Source organism: Numida meleagris, chromosome 3 (genome assembly GCF_002078875.1).
Source record: "Numida meleagris isolate 19003 breed g44 Domestic line chromosome 3, NumMel1.0, whole genome shotgun sequence".
Classification (NCBI taxonomy): Eukaryota; Metazoa; Chordata; class Aves; order Galliformes; family Numididae; genus Numida; species Numida meleagris.
The window spans coordinates 55,464,073-55,480,880 of NC_034411.1; the positions used below are offsets into that span (position 1 = coordinate 55,464,073).

Genomic DNA, 16,808 nt, shown 5'->3' on the forward strand with positions numbered 1-16,808 from the left:
GGTGTTCACCTCTGCAGGCAGCACCTGCTGCTCTGGTCTGTGTGGGCTCTGTGGGCCACTGGCAAACGTCACACTGAGCTTTCCAGCAGCCCAGGACTGCAGGTGGGCTGCAGTGGGCAACATGAGCATTTAGGACAAGGCATGAAAAGCCTTCCACAAGTAGGAAATTTAAAACATGTTGGTGTTCATTGGTGTTCATAGCTATAACCAGTACTGAATTCCTTCAACAACTGTCTATATCCTCTCTTTCATTGTTCCTTATTTCCGAGGCAAATAACTTGCAACAATAAAAATGAAGAGATGCCAAATTTGTGTGGCTCTTCAAAGAAAATTCTTGCCTTGAAATTAAGTTCAATTGAAAACCCTGATCATCCTCTCCAGAGTTTGTGCAGGCCAGATGGACTAGTACTGTCCTTTGCTATGAAGCTGTCCTTACTGTGTGTTGTTTCTCTTTCCTCATGAGAGGAAGAAATAGATCAAAATCTTTATGTCTCCCTCCTGTTTTGCATAAACTTCCTCAGCTGCCTCCTTGGGGTGGAATCCCTTAAGGCCATATGTATAATGATCTATTCACTGGTGTTGGCCAATATCTTAGTTTCAAAATTAATTGCTGTCTTTCCTTACAGTTCTGTCCTCAGGTTCTTCAGACTTTGCTTCCTTTCTCACTAACAAGTGTTCATTATTTCTCCTTTAAACCCCAGAGTATCCCATGGTGGATTTTTGCATCTTTTAATTTCTCAGGAGGATGTGAAGGGTCTAGCAGTAAAATCTTTGCTTGCTCTTATCCAAGAGATTACAGAAGGGAACTGGATGAAAGCAAGGGTTGAATACTCACTGCTTTGCCATTGTCAGCAGCAATGTACATTTTGTAGAAAATAGCATTATCCTTAGGCAGAGGGGTTTCAAAACTTTTCCCAGACATAAGAAATGCAGGAACCAAATTCTTTAGACATTATTCTCTGCTGCCTGAAGTTCCTTTTTATTGTGATGGAGACGGAAAAGGGAAATAGAGTGACTGGATTCCCCAACTTTCTTATAATCATTAAACAAACGGGGACTGTCCTTTTCACACACCTTTTCCCTCAGTGTTGCTCAGACTTTATCTGGACATCGATCATCCTATAGACTACCAATAGAAGTTGCAGGGCTCTTGTGATTTGCACAGGAGACCTACTCTTGTCAACAACATGTAACGTTTAAAGGTTTCTGAACATTCTGTGTGCCTGAGCTTGTATCCCTTGCCTGCTGTGATGAGAAAAACCTGAGTGTTGAAAGAGAGAGACAGAATTACAGGTCAGGTCCTTGTTCAACCTGCAGTGAAATGGCCAGTAGAATAGCAGTGAATGGCTTTTGAGAATAAGATACTGGCCAACACCAGAGAATAGATCACTGTGCTTTTCAGGCACACCAAGGGTTGCCTGAGACACTGTGAACCTCTTTCAGTCCTCTGGAAGTTTGGAGCAAACCTCAGGGGAACTACCTTGAGCTTTAAGAATTCATTGAGCCCTGCTTGAAAGGAGCTGAAGGAAAAAACAGTGCTGGGGGCAGTGGTTTGGGAAGGTACGAGTGGGGAGCTGTATCCTGCCCAGCAACGGGGCTGGTTGTGCCTGCTGCGCTTTCAGATGATGGGTGGTGGGAAGCTGGGATTCACACAGACATCTCAGTTCCTCTGGCCTTTTGAAAATTCATCACTGTGAACATCCTTCATACTAATTATTTTGTAGCAATTGCAGTGAGCAACTTCGTAAGACTGTTGGACTGTGTTTACAATTAAGAACGACTGCCTAAAGGATAAAGACGTCTTTTTCTTTTTCCACAACACTGACTGAACTCTGATAAAACACATTTTTACTTGTTTCTCCAATGTACCCTTATGCCATGAGATGAATAAATTACACAGTAGGAAGTAAATGAGAAGATTTTACACTGATAACCATGTGCATGCTTTAGTTTTCCCTGGTGCTTTGCTTTGCCATAATCCCTGCTCTAAAATAAATGAGCACAGTTGTACATCTCTACTCTCCCACAACATAAAACGTATCTCTTCTTTTCCAGAAGAACTTTTCTTATCCTATTAAGTTGATCTTCATCCTTCCTTTTGGAAATGCCTTTGGAAGTGCAGAATTATGCTAAAAATTCTCATGATGGTAGATAAAATAATGATAAACATATATACCTATACTTTTACCTGTAGCTGGAAAAGTCAGTGCTTAACCTCAGAATTTCACTACTAGCCCTTTGCTTACTTTTACGCTTTCTCCTATTAAATGTTATTGATTTCAGTTTGCATCTCATAATGACTATTATGCCAGGGGCAGAACTGGGTGACAGTGAAAACCAGCTCTACGCTCCTGCTGATAATGAAAATGTGCTAGTAGCAGGCCAGATTGCTTAAATTGCTGCTAGGAGTCTGAGCATACCCTTCATGAGCTGCCTGCCAGGAAGGCAATCAGCACTAATGGACTGACTGAGCCTGGCTTGCTCCTGCTGCCACCATATTGCCATGGTGGAGCTTTGCTGTTTGCTTCCAGCTGGGATGGGAAGGAAAAGCCAGAGGACCTGGCAAGCTCCAAAGGAAGGTGAGTATTGCCAGATAAGAGAACAGTATGTGAGTATAGGACCTGGTTTTGAGATTTACACCTTACATCAGGTCCTGTCATGGAGCAGAGAACAGTGTGGGGTCTTCAGCACTGATGACAGCAGGAGAGTGTCAAAGTTTCAATCACTTGTATTTGCTAACGGCTTTAATTGTTTCTCAAGGAAAATAATGACAAAAAGCCAAATTCTATCAGTAGTCTACACACGTGTTCACCTTACAACCCAATTAATAGGCAAATATTTTAGCTTCATTACTCTCTGCAGCATGTTAGAGGCTTTAATGCCTTACAGATATTTTACTCAGAATTCCCTCTAAACAACCTTCTGTGAGCACAGTTAACTACATAAAAATTTAAAATTTGCAAAATCAGGCTTGGGGATTAAAAGGCAGGACTGTCAGCCGTGTCTCTGAGGATTGCCTTATTTTTGTAAATCTGCCTGGAAGGGTTTCACAAGCTTCTTTTCTTACTTAGCTTCACTTGCAAACTTAGTGATCATTTTGATATTTTGTTTTATGCTTAATTTTATAAACTCCCAGACTGTTCCAGAAAAGAGAGTTTATTTAAAACAATGTGCCCTAAGAAATAATAATTTATAGGAGGAAAATGTAGAAAGCTTATGGTACTGAAGCAGAACTGGTTTCATTTTCAGTGCTCTCTCACTGTCAAACATTACACATAAAAAATTAATCCTTATAATTTCAGTTGTTCCCATGGAACTAGAATTTTAACTAGTGACAAAACATTTCTACAGTGCCTGCTCAATCATAATGCAGTTCAGTGACCCGCTTTAGATCAGGTTAACTATTCTTATGCTTCCTAATTGCCTTCAAGGAAAATCTTTGGTGAAAGTCAGCCCTGCACAAAAAGCTGGCGGCTTTCTCTCTGCTGGGAGAAGGAGGCAGGCCTCGATGGCTACTTCCTGTCAGCCATCTGCTAGTGGCTCAGAGTGCTAGATAGCATTGCCTATGGAAATGTATACATACATGCATGTGTGCATGCACATGGCATGCACAAACAGATAGATCTGCATAGAAACTGGATAGAATTCTCCTTGTAAGATTTATTCTCTGAGGCTGTTGCCCTTCAAGAGAAATTCAGACACTTTCTGTCTGATTGCAGGCATTTGAACTGTATGACCAGAACAGAGTGGTACTGGGTGGTACCACTGCATGAGCATCACCCGGCCTGCCCTCCCTGCATGCCTCTCCAGCCTGTCTCCCATAGAGAAGGAGGTGGGAGGCTTACCAGGCTGCCAAGGGTGCAATGCTCCAGAATTGCTCCTCAAATGCGAGTCTGGCTTGGCTGGAGATTTCTTTTTCACCACTTTCTGATGTTTGATGGATGAGGCTGTGTGAATGTGAAAAAGATTACCATTTTTTTAAGAGAGATCATTCTTATTGCTATACTTAACATACTTTTATTCTTGAAAGTGACAAGAAATTTTATTTTCTCATTACAAAATAAATTTATTTGAAATGATGTTCTTTTTTTTTTTACTGACCCAATATGAAAAGACAAATGTGCACAATCTAGCAGCTATTGAATATCACTGACTGATACTCTGTCAGGAGTTTCCTAGTGTAAATGTACAGTAGCTTTGAAAACATCTGAGAACTATTGTGAGATTAAATGTAGTCAGAATCAAACAGCTTTATCTATGTCCATTAAAAAAGATGAATGGACAGTTCTTCCTTGTCAGTGAACCAAACAAAGTGGGGCTGAACATCATAAATCTCAGGCACCATGGAGAGCCAGGGAGGGGTGGAAATGTTTCTTTCACCCTACAGTGCAGTTTTGATAATTTTATTTGTAACCTTGGTCGTAAAATAACAATAAAGAAAGAATACTCTGAAGTGTGTTTAGGGAAATTAATTCTGCCAGGAGCCAACATTAGAATTTCAATTGTAATATGAGGAGATGTTTCAGACGTTTTCAAAAGGATTAGCAGTTATAGCATTCAGAAATTGAGATGACTTCGGGATTCAATACTGACTGACATCCAGTCAACCACGGCCTGACAAAAGCCACTCTCAGCAGAGTGTCTGTGCAAGCTTACTGTAGCCTTTGAGGGGTGCTTCCTCCACTGAGGGGACTGCTGGGCTCCCAGCAGCTACATCGGTAATAACAAATTAAATGTGCTTGGGACCGCTCTCTGGCACCGAGTCCAGTTTGTTTGACATTGCTTGTGTCTAAATTAGACCCTCTTGTACCTCCAAGGTAGAGTGGCTGCAAAATCTCTCGGTAATGGCTCCTGGTCTGTAGAAATTCTTAAACCATGCCCAGGACTTGCTCCTAGGGAGCACAACTGCAAGAAGAGTGGTTGTTATCCTAAATCATGCTGTGGATGACATTAGTAATTACACTGACAGACAATGCAGTTCCAGTGGCTGAGAATTCCACTCATTAATTTGATAGAATAGGCTTAAAAAAGATATTTTTAAAAATTCAGGCATCACACTGAGACATGCTGGACCACAGTCCAGTCCTGTGGAAACGCTTCATCCAGCAGAGATAGCTGTAAAAAGCTAGAGCTTTAAGAGCAGTGGTGTACTTCCACTAAATATATAGTACTACATTTGTACTGATATAATTGGGAGAAGAGGAGGGGCTGAGGAAATGTGGGATCTTTGAATCTTGTTTGAGATTTTCTCATGAATTTGAAGAGTATCATTAGAAAAAAAGTGCTTAATGTTAAAACAAAATATTTAATAGCAATAGCTGAATGAATATTCTATTTACAGAAGTTTTGTGAGTTGTATCTTGCAAGAGAGGAGTGTGCAGAAAAGAATCTTATTGTAGCATCTTCAGTTTTGTATTGAGACTTCAAAACTGAAGTTTTCACAGATTTTTGTACTATCTGACTTGGTTTTACTACTCCTGTTAAACTCTGTCATCTTGGAATCAAAGTTCAGTTTGCATCCTTCTTTATTACTGGCAGAATGATGGGAGGTAGATGAATGATTAAGAAGTAAAAAGAATGACAAAGAAGTAAAAGCCTTTCTCCTCTTTGAGGTTGGATCATTGGGATTTTTTTCTTCTCTTAAATAAGGAGAAGACCAGGGTTGTTTAGCACTCAGACACAAAAACAACAGCTTCCAATATTTCCAAATAATTACTAGTCAGGCTTCCTACAGAGAAACAACAATGTCTCTGTTATCTCATTTCTGAGGATTGCACTTGGAATAATAACTTCAGAATGAGAACCAGAAGCAGCCCAGAGAGTGCATTTTTCCTCACAGATTGTGCTCAGGAACTGTCCCTTTAATGCATGAACAGAGAAATGAGGCAGTGTTCTACTTTATTGCACACCTTTGTTTTACAAGCACACCAAGAGAGCATCATATTATGCTCTCTTTAGAATTACGCAATTCTAAAGTCTTTCTGTTTTCTGCATTGTCATAAAGTTGCTGCTTACATCAATATGATGGTATGAAATAAGGAAAGGAAGATGCATTTGATCCACATACCTTTACAGAGGTTCAACAACTCAGTAGGAACTGATTCTACCAGGCATAATGCCCATCCTTAGAGCTGACAACAGAAATACTGGAGAGTATGATGCTTCAATCCTTCTTCATCAAATAACCAGAAGTCTGACCATCATAAAACCATTGTATCCTCATCCTATGCTCAGTCATACTCTTTCTCTTGCCTGATTGTGTGAAAAACCTATTTGCCATGCAATGATGTAGTATATCCAAAAGAAAATCAGAGCGTATATTCAAATCTCTACTCCTCTGATAAGACATGTGCTTGTGTTTGAAGGTACTCTGCTACAGTACTGACACGTAGTACCTTCCTCAAAGATTGTAGATCGATCATCCTTAATGCAGAGCCTGAACTTCAAGTGATGCAGAACTTTTCTGACTCAGAATGAGTTCAGAAGAAGCTGAGAGGTGTGGCATCTTCTAGGAAAAGAAACAGGCATTGAATCTGCCATACCGGTGCACTTTGCCAACTGAAGATGCTTGATGGGATATGCGCTGGTTCCCTTCTGCCCAGCAGAGGGACACTTATATGTGAAAGAGAAGGGTCACAAACATGTCTGGTTTGGTACAGATATTGGATGTAGCCAGGAAAGTTTTTTACTGAAGTTCTGACCCTGGAGACTGGAGAGCTCTTGAGGTACTCAGTATCAGATTCATACTTTGATAAAGTCACTATTTTTGGATCCATGTCTCCTCACTTGAAAATATGTGGACCAAGCTCTTTTCTCTCATTGCTGGGAGAACTCTCTCCTTTCTCCAGCAGTTATTTCATGACTTTCTGCTGGCTCTGGGGTCTGAAGATGTGGTGGGTGGTAAAGGTAATGGTCAAGATGGTTATGCTGTTCTTCAGAGATGGCAGAATGTGCTCTCTCTAGCATGGAGTGCTGCGTGGGTGGTAAGATGCTTTCTTCTCTCCCAGTCAAGGGGTCTGTGTGCCTTGCATGAGCAGATAGGGAAGCTCAGAGAGATCCTTGGAGGACAGATGCTGCAGAAAGTACTCACATGTGGAAATTGGGCTTTGAATCCTGCCTAATGTTGCCCTATGCCTAACAGATTGTGTAAGTACATAAATGGCTTTTTGTCCATGCAATAACCGTAGTCATTAGCAAGGGATGGGCAATTATGGTAAGTAACATAATTATCTTAAATTCAGAGGTGAATGCAAATGACGGTAGAGAAGCAGTAGGTTATTCAGCATTTGTCTAGAACAAAACAGACAACTGAGAAACAAATTAGCAGTGAAATGCAAAGAGAAACTTTAATGCAAAAATGGCTCTTACGTTTCATGAAAGCCCAGAAAACCCAGCGGCTCTCCAACCCACATTTATCATGGGTGTAATGGTTTTGTATTTAACTAAGGCTGGCTGCACATAGTGGAATTGACTGATTTTGCCTTGTATGTATCTGCTCATTTTCCTTCAGTAAAAAACTCTCCCTTTTGAACAGAAGAGAAAAGGCAGAGCATGAGCTGTTGCAGTTTTTCCTCCCAGTTAACACTCTCTCATGAAATCTGCATTATAGCTGCCCAGATAGTAAGCTAGAAATGGGTGCCTCTGTAAAGTGCTTGTGTAAAGTGCTTATACCAGCACACTGTTCCTTGTTAAAAAGGCAGAGTCCCTAGAAGGGTTGTAACATGGAAAAATTCAGAGCAAAGAATAGTAATTATAGTTTCCTGATTGGATGTGTTGTCTTTGGTTGCTATAACCTGTTACTAGTATTTTTTTTTCTCAAAGGAAGAAATATACTTCCGTAGTGTTTGCAAAGATATTTGGCCAACCATAAGGAAGTCTTTCTATGTGTCTCTCTCCTTTATGATGGGATGACATCTGCTGCATAGTCATCTAAACCCACTAAGCGGTCTCTGCACTGGTATCAGGGAATGACATTGCTGGCAGTGACTGCTGAGCATTAGGGTAGGAAATGAAGCTGGCTCAGGATGAAGAGGTTGCGATATGTGAGTGGATGTCACAGGACTCATGCGAGGGAACATCTGGGCCTGGATTAAAGAAGCAGTTTAATTACTCAGCACAATTTAAATGAATCATTAAAAGCCAGACAGTACTGAAATAAAAGGAAAAATTGCTTTGCAGAAAAATTAAGCTTTCATACCACTAGTCTGTTTTGTCTTCAACAATGCTGCTTCATTCCTCAGAGGCTTTTGTCAATCGGTGCCATTCTATTTGTCAGTCATGTCAGGCTCCTTAGGCGGGTGTTGAGATATGGGACTACATGGCAGCATCGAGCTCTCTAATTTGCTCGTGCGAAGCAAAGTTAGTGACTTCAGTGTAGGCATACCTTTGTTTTGATTCCCAGAGGTACGTGAAACGCTCTACAAAACATGCAATTGACTTCTGCATAGAAAATGATTCAATTTCTTGATATACATCAGTGAAAACCTTGTCTCAGTTTAAGCTTTCCCACACCAAATTGTGAGCTAACAGTACAACTTGTGGGCCAGAATGGATATTTTCAACCTACAGTAATTCAGCAGACAAATTTTAAGGCAAGTGAATGTTTTGTTAGCTGAAATCATTTTGCTTTTGTTAAAATAGAGAACTACAGCTTAACTGGATGAATAATAGAATGAATCTCTTGGCTTGTTAGTAGTCAGAACAGTAAGATTCTGTAATCTTTATGTGCTTTTGGGAGCTGAATGACAGCACCAGGTGTACGATATTGGTGAGTCAATACTGGTGGAAAGTAATTAATAATGTCAGCTGAACAATTTAAAACCTAGTGTTAAGAGATGCTCAAAAGACAACAGTACAGTTCTTCACAATAGAGGTTTAGGTTAGATGTTAGGAGGAAGTTTTTCACACAGAGGGTGGTGACGCACTGGAACAGGTTGCCCAAGGAGGTTGTGGATGCCTCGTCCCTGGAGGCATTCAAGGCAAGGCTGGATGTGGCTCTGGGCAGCCTGGTCTAGTGGTTGGCAACCCTGCACTTAGCAGAGGGGTTGAAACTAGGTGATCATTGTGGTCCTTTTCAACCCAGGCCATTCTGTGATTCTGTGATTCAGTTGTTTCTCTTAAACGTAATGTGGATATCAACTCCTATGTCTGCTGAGAGCTGAGTCTTCAAAGTTATCAGCATTGATCAATAAGGCTAGAGGATACACATATTTAGAGCTCATGCTTCAGCTGAGACAGGTAATGCTGTTAACTTCAAGATGCTGGTATAGTTTATGTTAGAAACCTTCCCATTACAATACCTGAATTCAGATTCTTCTGAAGTGTGGGGAAGTTCAAATCTCTGGCAGCTTCTCAACTTTGTGTCTCTAGAAAATAGAGAAGCCAACCTCAATATTCATTTAGTTATTTTAAAGGACGAATGATTGAATGACACCTTTATGGACTAGGCTATTCTCTATATACAGGAGCAAAGCTGTATCATTAGGTTATGGTGAGCAGGGCTGAGCCTGAGCACAGATAAAGGACTGACGTAAGTTCTCAGATAAATGAAAGCATGCAGAGCTTTCTGAATTAAAAAAAGAAATAAAAATGGGTCAACGAAAGTAAAGTTATCCAAGCTAGAAGAAGGGCTAAACACAGGGGATTAGGCGGGCTGGAGAGGCTACGGATGTGTGACCCAGTCAAATATGACAGACCCTGCAGCTGCTCTTACTAGAAATGAGCTACCACTGTGCCAAACTCTAGGGGCGAGGCAAGGAAGGGAGGTTCCTGAAAAAGTTACTCAGTGCAAACTCACACAGCTTTTTTGCTGTCCATGTTTTCTGGTGTGCATGTTTGTTGTTTTTAGATCCACCTCTCCCTTGCATCTAGGAGTTCAGCAAGCGTGTAAAGACTGAAGCCATTGCACCTGCAGCCTGCCACCACACAGTTAAGCAGGTGTTGAGAGGTGGTGGCATGTAAAGTATGCAACACAGAGGTGAACAAAGATAAAACCTTGGTAAATTGCCCTAAAATGCATTAACAAGAAGATCTGTGAGGAGTAGCATAGTGTGAAGAGTATACATAAAAAAGCCCTCTGATATCCTTAGAACACAATTTGACTTTGCTTCTCTGCTGCCTACCTATTAGGTACTCTGTTTCTTGAAGCATGGTTTTGTGATTATTTAGTGCTATTAAACACACTTAACTGGTGGTCCTAGGGCCTGTAATCATCTCCTGACAGAAAGAAAAAGTATCCATTGATTTCACAGATTCCTACTGGTAGTTTAAAAAAAAAAAAGTAGGTTTTCTGATTTTTCCTGTTTTCTAATCTACTAAATGTCTAATGTGAAATATGTAGTCATTTCTGCAACCAGTCTCCATATGGTTTCCTCCCTGTTGACTTTGGCTGGCCTTCTTACCCGCTCACCTTTGTGTTCCTGGCTGCAGAGTGGCTCAGCCTCTAGGTGACGTGAAATTAATTCTATTTTACCTTGCATCGCTTGCAGCCCAAGTTGTGAACTGGAGTCCCCTGAGTGCCTGTGAGCAAAGCAGCAGGCATGGGGATGCCCTTCTTGGGAAAAGAAGTCCCAGGTGGGGGTGAGAGCCAGCCCTGGGCAGCAAGGCTGCTGGTCCTGCTGGTTTTCTCAAGGCCAGCACGAGGAGCAAGTGTTGAGTTATTCTGCAAAAATTAGTGTGCCATGCTTAATATCCTCCTCTGTTCATGGCCTCATTTTTTCATTTAGTATTTTGGGGTCTCAGACCATTGGCTTTTCCTTGCTTTGAGTGTGAATCATGACAAAATTCAGGTGAGCAAAAATGCATGGATTCTCGTGCATTTTTCTGCGTATGTCTAGGCTCACAATCTGCATCAGGGAAGGGATATTTGCTCTTCTTTAGACAGCTGTCTGTCAAATATGAGGTTGAGATGGAGGGCAGGTTTGTTCAAGACATCTTTTCAGCTAACTTCCAGCTAAGGCCACAGTCCATATTACTCTGTGTTTCTTTGTGGGTTATGTGTACCACTTAAGTGAAGAAGGCTGATTCATTTGTTTGCTTGGCCGAAAGTATCTTGCAAATATAAGGTTAAAGTACAGGCATTCCTTTCGACCCTCTCCAGAAGTGGTTAATTTCCACAGCTTTTTTTCAGAGATACTACATTATGCCTGCTCAGTGAAACGGGTATAATCAGAAAGACATTTTAAAATGCAGTAATTGCTGCTGAGGAAAGTAATATTTGCTCTTAAATTAAACCAGGTAGGTATGTTCTGAGCCATAGCAACAAGCCCTTGTAAGCATGTATAATGACTGCCAGTGGCATGATGTCCAAACGATGGTAATGTTTGCTCAAAGGCTGTCACATTTCTTCATCTCTCTGATTTTGCCATATTTTTTCTGATGTATACATTATTACGCTGTACTTACTGATAAAAACTATTTGCAGACAGAACAACTTGTAATCATAGCAATTGCTGGTCACTGTGACTTAAAAATTTTTACAAACTTTGAGGCAATACAGTAGAGAGGAACAACTTGAATAAATTGAGTATGCAGGCTAAATTTGGTTTCATACTGGCCACGGAGAAAGAAAAAAACTGTATGAAGAGATTTCACAGCACAGAGCTCGGGTCGCTGCAGCTTGCTGACAGGCACCTCCCCTGCAACCACCTCCACTTTTCCATTCCAGTGTCAGGCCTCTAGCTGTGCTTTTGCCCCTGTGCTGAACTCGCACAGGGCATATTGGCAGCTGCCAGGACTTTAGTTAGCTTGGTAGCCCTCTGCAAGGATTTTGAGAGAGTGAACATTTTAATACATGAACCCAAAGATACCAGTTTACTTAAAGGCATTCTGGTCCAGCTCATGGCAGCCCTAATTTGTGCTAAGCAATTCTTTATTTTAGATATGAAGGTACACGTCTCCTTTTAGATCGTGCGCATATTTAGTGAGAAGGAAGGGTGGGAAGGGATGTCCTTGTGTCCAGTGGGGCTCTCCCTTCTCCCTTGATGCACTGGAAATAGTCCTTGGAAAGAGCAACTTTTACCCCTAGGTAATAAAAAGTCATTTCAAGAGCACTGTCATGGGCTTTAGTTAGTACAAATTCCTGATGCAGCCAAAACCTTTCTCTGGAGCAGATTCTCCAGTCCCTCCCCGTCATGAGGGTGCAGCCTTACATAGGATCGAGTCCAAAGTCAATGGGAGCTTTTCCATTGCCTCCAGGGGCCTATGAAAGGGTCCCAAGGGTGAAATTGATTATGTTTCTTGCTCCACAGTCCGAAGAACATGAACTGAAGTGTGTATGAGACATGTGCATCCCGTGGGAGCGCGCTGGATGTTGCACTGAAGAAAGAGCTTGGCTGATAAAGTGTCAGGCTCCTTGTTGTATGAACGATAACAGAAAAAAACATTCCTGAAGCAGATCTTAGCCTTCTTCAGAATGAGCTTTCTGTGTTCTGAATATCCAGTGGTACCAATTAAATGCTTACAGATTATTAATTTATGAAGCAGCCTTAGAGGATTTATGCTGCAAGGCTCCCTGGGCACTAAACTGGCTGCTCTGGGCACCCTGACTCATTTGAGACATTTCTGTCAAAAAAAGCCTTCATATTACTGATGAGATGGCTTTAGAATTGATTATAGTAGTTCAATATAGCCAAAATAAATAAAATATTTTAAAATTCCGATAACGGTAGGATTGACATTTGCAAGAGCAAGGAAGAGCCAAGGGAAAATCTGATGTTGAGCGAGACAGCCCTCACATCCAACCTGGGAGCTCTCCCCAGGCTGCAGCCAAGTGCTAGTGCCTCACGTGTTCACACTGCAGAAGCAGTCAGCTTCAATGTGACTGAGGAGGAACAGCAAGCACAGCTTTCTGTGGGCCTTGCTGCGTGCCTGCAAAGCAAATTTCTGTAGCAGTTATGTAGTTGAGTACATTTCTTTTATGAAATGCTTATGAAATGTGATTTAACAGCGCTGATATTGAAAAATAGCTCTTGTTCTTTCCCTTGTTTTAGGTAAGTGGGAGTTTTGAGGCAGATACATTTTTGCATGGTGTAGCCTTTTTTTTCTTAATGGTCATTTCCTAACCAGGACTCATGTGCTCCTATCATCTTAAGAGGTCCAGAGTCTTGGAAAGTCCACAGAACTTTGAAAGCTTGATGTTTCCTTATTGTCACCAAAGGAATGTAGGAAAAATCTAAAATCCCTCAGATTAGAAAATATCCTATGTGTACACATTTTTCTGATTGCTCCTTGTCATCAGATGTCTTTATCTTCAACCGCAGTTCTCTGAGAGATATTGGAGTTTGCAGTTTGCAGAGAAAGGTCTTGGTTCCACTGCACAGTCTTGACAGGTAAGGATTTGGATTTTGCTTCAAGTCTTCATGATAAATCTTTGTAGAAATTTAATCGTTATTTAAAAACATTTCCTCAGAAGGAATTCAAAGGGATTTATGATTGAATTCATAAATAAATTTACAGTCACGATCAGAAGTTTCCTTCACAGTAGCACATAGACTTGGGATCTAATCTTACATTCATACCAAAAAGCTGTCATCCCAGAATAATTACTTTATGAACTCTTACTAAAAAAACTTTGCAAAGGGACTAAGAGAGGTGCTTCCCAGCTGCTGAGAGGACTTGGCCTTGCTTGTATGGTGTGACAGATTCACAGCTCAGGGTGGGAAACCTCTGCACTTAACTGCAACAGGACAAGTCAGAGCTTCTGCAGCCATCTCAGAGCTTCTCCAAATGGAGGCAAATCAAGACAGGGGATTTTAGAAGAGAGATGTGGGAATGTCCCTGAAAAACTGATCTTAGCATGAGTTATTTTTAGGCAGTGGGATGGGATAGGGGGAGCTTAGATCATGAAAACCTTTACATGGTTTAGTTGGTTGACTGTTGGACTTGACAGTCTGTAAGGTTTTTTCCAGCCTAAATAACTCTATGTTTCTATCATTTACAGGGCAATAACAGAAAAGCATGATTTTTCTGGGCCCTGGAAAAAGGAAACAAGAATACGACCTCTTACTTATCCTGCCACTGTTGCCTGGTACAACCACTTAGGCCTATGAAGAGTCTTAGACCTCATGTATGCTACTCTGCTAGCATCTTGCAGTCACAATTAGCAAATGCCACACTTCTGTTTGACAGGAGAGTTTCTTTCTCAATTCCTTTTCATCCATCTCACTTTGGACATCTCAGTACAACAAACAAACAAAATACCTGGTCACAGCAGCATGGTACATTCTGTATTGTGCCTGCTGACAGCTGGAAATGGAGCCGAAACCAATCTCCTATTCTGCTCAGTAGATTAAAACAGCAGGTAATAAAATTAGTCATGCTCATCACGAGGCTGGTGTTTAATTAATGACCTAGCAGCAAAAGGCTCCCAGCTGATCATTACAACAGATTCTAGAGATTCCTTCAGTACAGTTTGCTGTGTAAGACTATTGACATGCAGACAGTGTGCAAACTGACTGGGAAAAATGAAGTGGTGTCAAGAATGTTTTGGCTGAATTAACTCTGAATATGTCTTTGCTGCCCTGGGATTTTGGTCTGAAACACAATATCATTTGAAGGTACTTTGTAGCTTTCAATATCATATTCCAATAAAAGGAAAGGAGTAGAATGCTGACAGCCTGTAGTTGTACTTTGAAAGAAGACTGCAAAAAATGTATTTTGCTTGTTTGTTTTAAAGATATAATTCAAGGAATGTGTATTTTGTTCTTGAATCCTAAAGATAATCAGAAAAGGCCATAGATATGCACTGGCTGATTTATTAGAAAATTAAACCAACATGCCACCAAATATTAAGATTTTAGACGTTTTCTTATTGATTGTTGTGATGAAGATCACAGATGTATCAAGGGCACATTCCACTGTTTATCTGCACCTGATATGTAGTGAGATCTTTACCTCTGCATCTTAAAGGGATGCTATTTTTCTCTGGTAAAAATTAAAAACCTCCTTCCCATTAATGTACAGAGGTAGAGGATTTGGGAGACTACCTTTTAGGATTCTGAGCTGCTTTGTCTTGTGTTCTTTGTTGGAGGACTGACTCATGATGATAGCAATAAATTTAACATTATTTTATTTGATTTAGAGTTAGAGCCCTTGCTTCAGAAATAGAGATGATGTCTTCTTAATATTGTTCTCTAAAGAGAAACTAGCCTTATGCTGAAAATATGACACTTTTTCTTTTCTTTTTTTTTTTTTTTGAATTGATAATGTGAAACATTTGTACAATAAGGAGAAATATTTTTATGAAAGGCCTTTTCATTACCTGCTGCTCAGCAGTTTGCATTTATGCACATCCATTTTTAACACATCCATGTTTAAGTTAGAAAAGAATTGTTGGATTGTGGGCTATTCTGCTTCAGGAGGACTCATATCCTTCTGAATAGCAACACAAGTAAAGCACAGAGAAACCTGGATGCCATCCTGAGCTTTATTCAATAAATACAGCTCATAGTCAGCGCTACATGCCCTGTTTCTGAAAACCAGGCCATGGATTATCCAATTAAATGCTCACCTTTGAAAGTTAAGATGATTATTCTATCTTCTAGTTCTTAAAAAACTCAAGGGAACTGCTTTCCTTGATATCTCAGTTGTGTCTTCACTCCTCCTGAGTCAGGAGTTGTGTGAGGCTGACTGAAACAGACATTTTCCACTTGTTTTGTTAATTCCATTAGGAGCTTTAGCCCCCTAGAGGGAATCAATGCACAAATTAACCAAAGATTTATGAATCCCCAAAGGGATAATTTAAGGCTGTATAATGGTCCAGTGGATTTTAAATCTAGCTGAGAAAATTTGCTCCTCTAACTTTCATACTTGATTTTCTTCTTGTCAAAATATATGAGAATTAGATGATTTTTCATCCCCCCTGTTAAAAGACCTCCCAAAAAACTTCCTGCGGGGATTATAAAGAAAATTACAAATGGATTTGAAAGGTTTTATTTCAAAATCTTTATTGAAAGGACAGGCGACATTCTTTAATGTCAAATTTTAAAGACAGAAAACCTACCTGCTAGCAACAAGCATGAGGCTATAATGAGTAGAAGAGGTTGTCATCTGGTGTGAATCAGCACTACTCTATTGAAGGAGACAAGCTCAGAGAAGCCATATTGTTTACAGTAAATAAAAATCTACCTTACTATTTCTCACTGCCGTTAATAGGTCTGAGAAATGATCAGATGGTACTGAGGCTCAGAAATCTCTGAATGGCTCTAACTCTTCCTCCAGTCCCATCCTCTGGTTAGCTTCCTTGTTGTCTATTTTAATTTCTGTTTTCTTTTAGGAGCATGCTAACTTTTCTGTTATTGATGCCTTTCTGCCTCTACTGCTTTTGCATTCTTTGGATGAGCCCTTGAAGGCTTTTTACTTTTGCTAAGTTTTCTGATCTTATAGCAAACTCCCATCTTAGCCTTTGGTATTTTTTATTTACCTAATATGATTTTGATCACAAGGAAATTATTTGGCATTTGATGAGTGTTCCACATCTAATTACTAACACGTTATAATTCATTGTCAAGTGACTGAGCCTTTCAAATAAAACAATGCAGAAACAACTAATGGGACCCTGCTGAGCCTACTTTGTTTGAAAAAACTGGAATTCAAAGACTTGAGAAAGGGAACAGGCTTTCTAGCCAATTAAATGGCACAAGAAGTGCTGGCTCTCCTTGCATTAGGCTGTTAGGATGAGATGTTTTGGATGACAGTTCCAGGAAAAGCAGAGAAGGAATGGCAAAGCATTGGATTTTTGCTGCTCTGCACACTGTCATCAATTTTCAGTCTGGCAAATCCTTCACGAAACTTTATTCAAGTGAAAATTC

General features: G+C 40.4%; 1 long non-coding RNA gene across 6 annotated transcripts in view; it reads left to right on the top strand.

Annotated features, from left to right (window-relative positions):
- The window catches only part of LOC110396510, a 61,680-nt gene extending 45,132 nt beyond the window's left edge, over nt 1-16,548 (top strand). For all 6 annotated transcript variants that reach the window (XR_002437019.1, XR_002437018.1, XR_002437020.1 and 3 more), the window contains 2 exons: nt 13,260-13,328; nt 13,940-16,548. This is a non-coding gene — a long non-coding RNA (uncharacterized LOC110396510). The remainder of the gene's footprint in view (nt 1-13,259; nt 13,329-13,939) is intronic.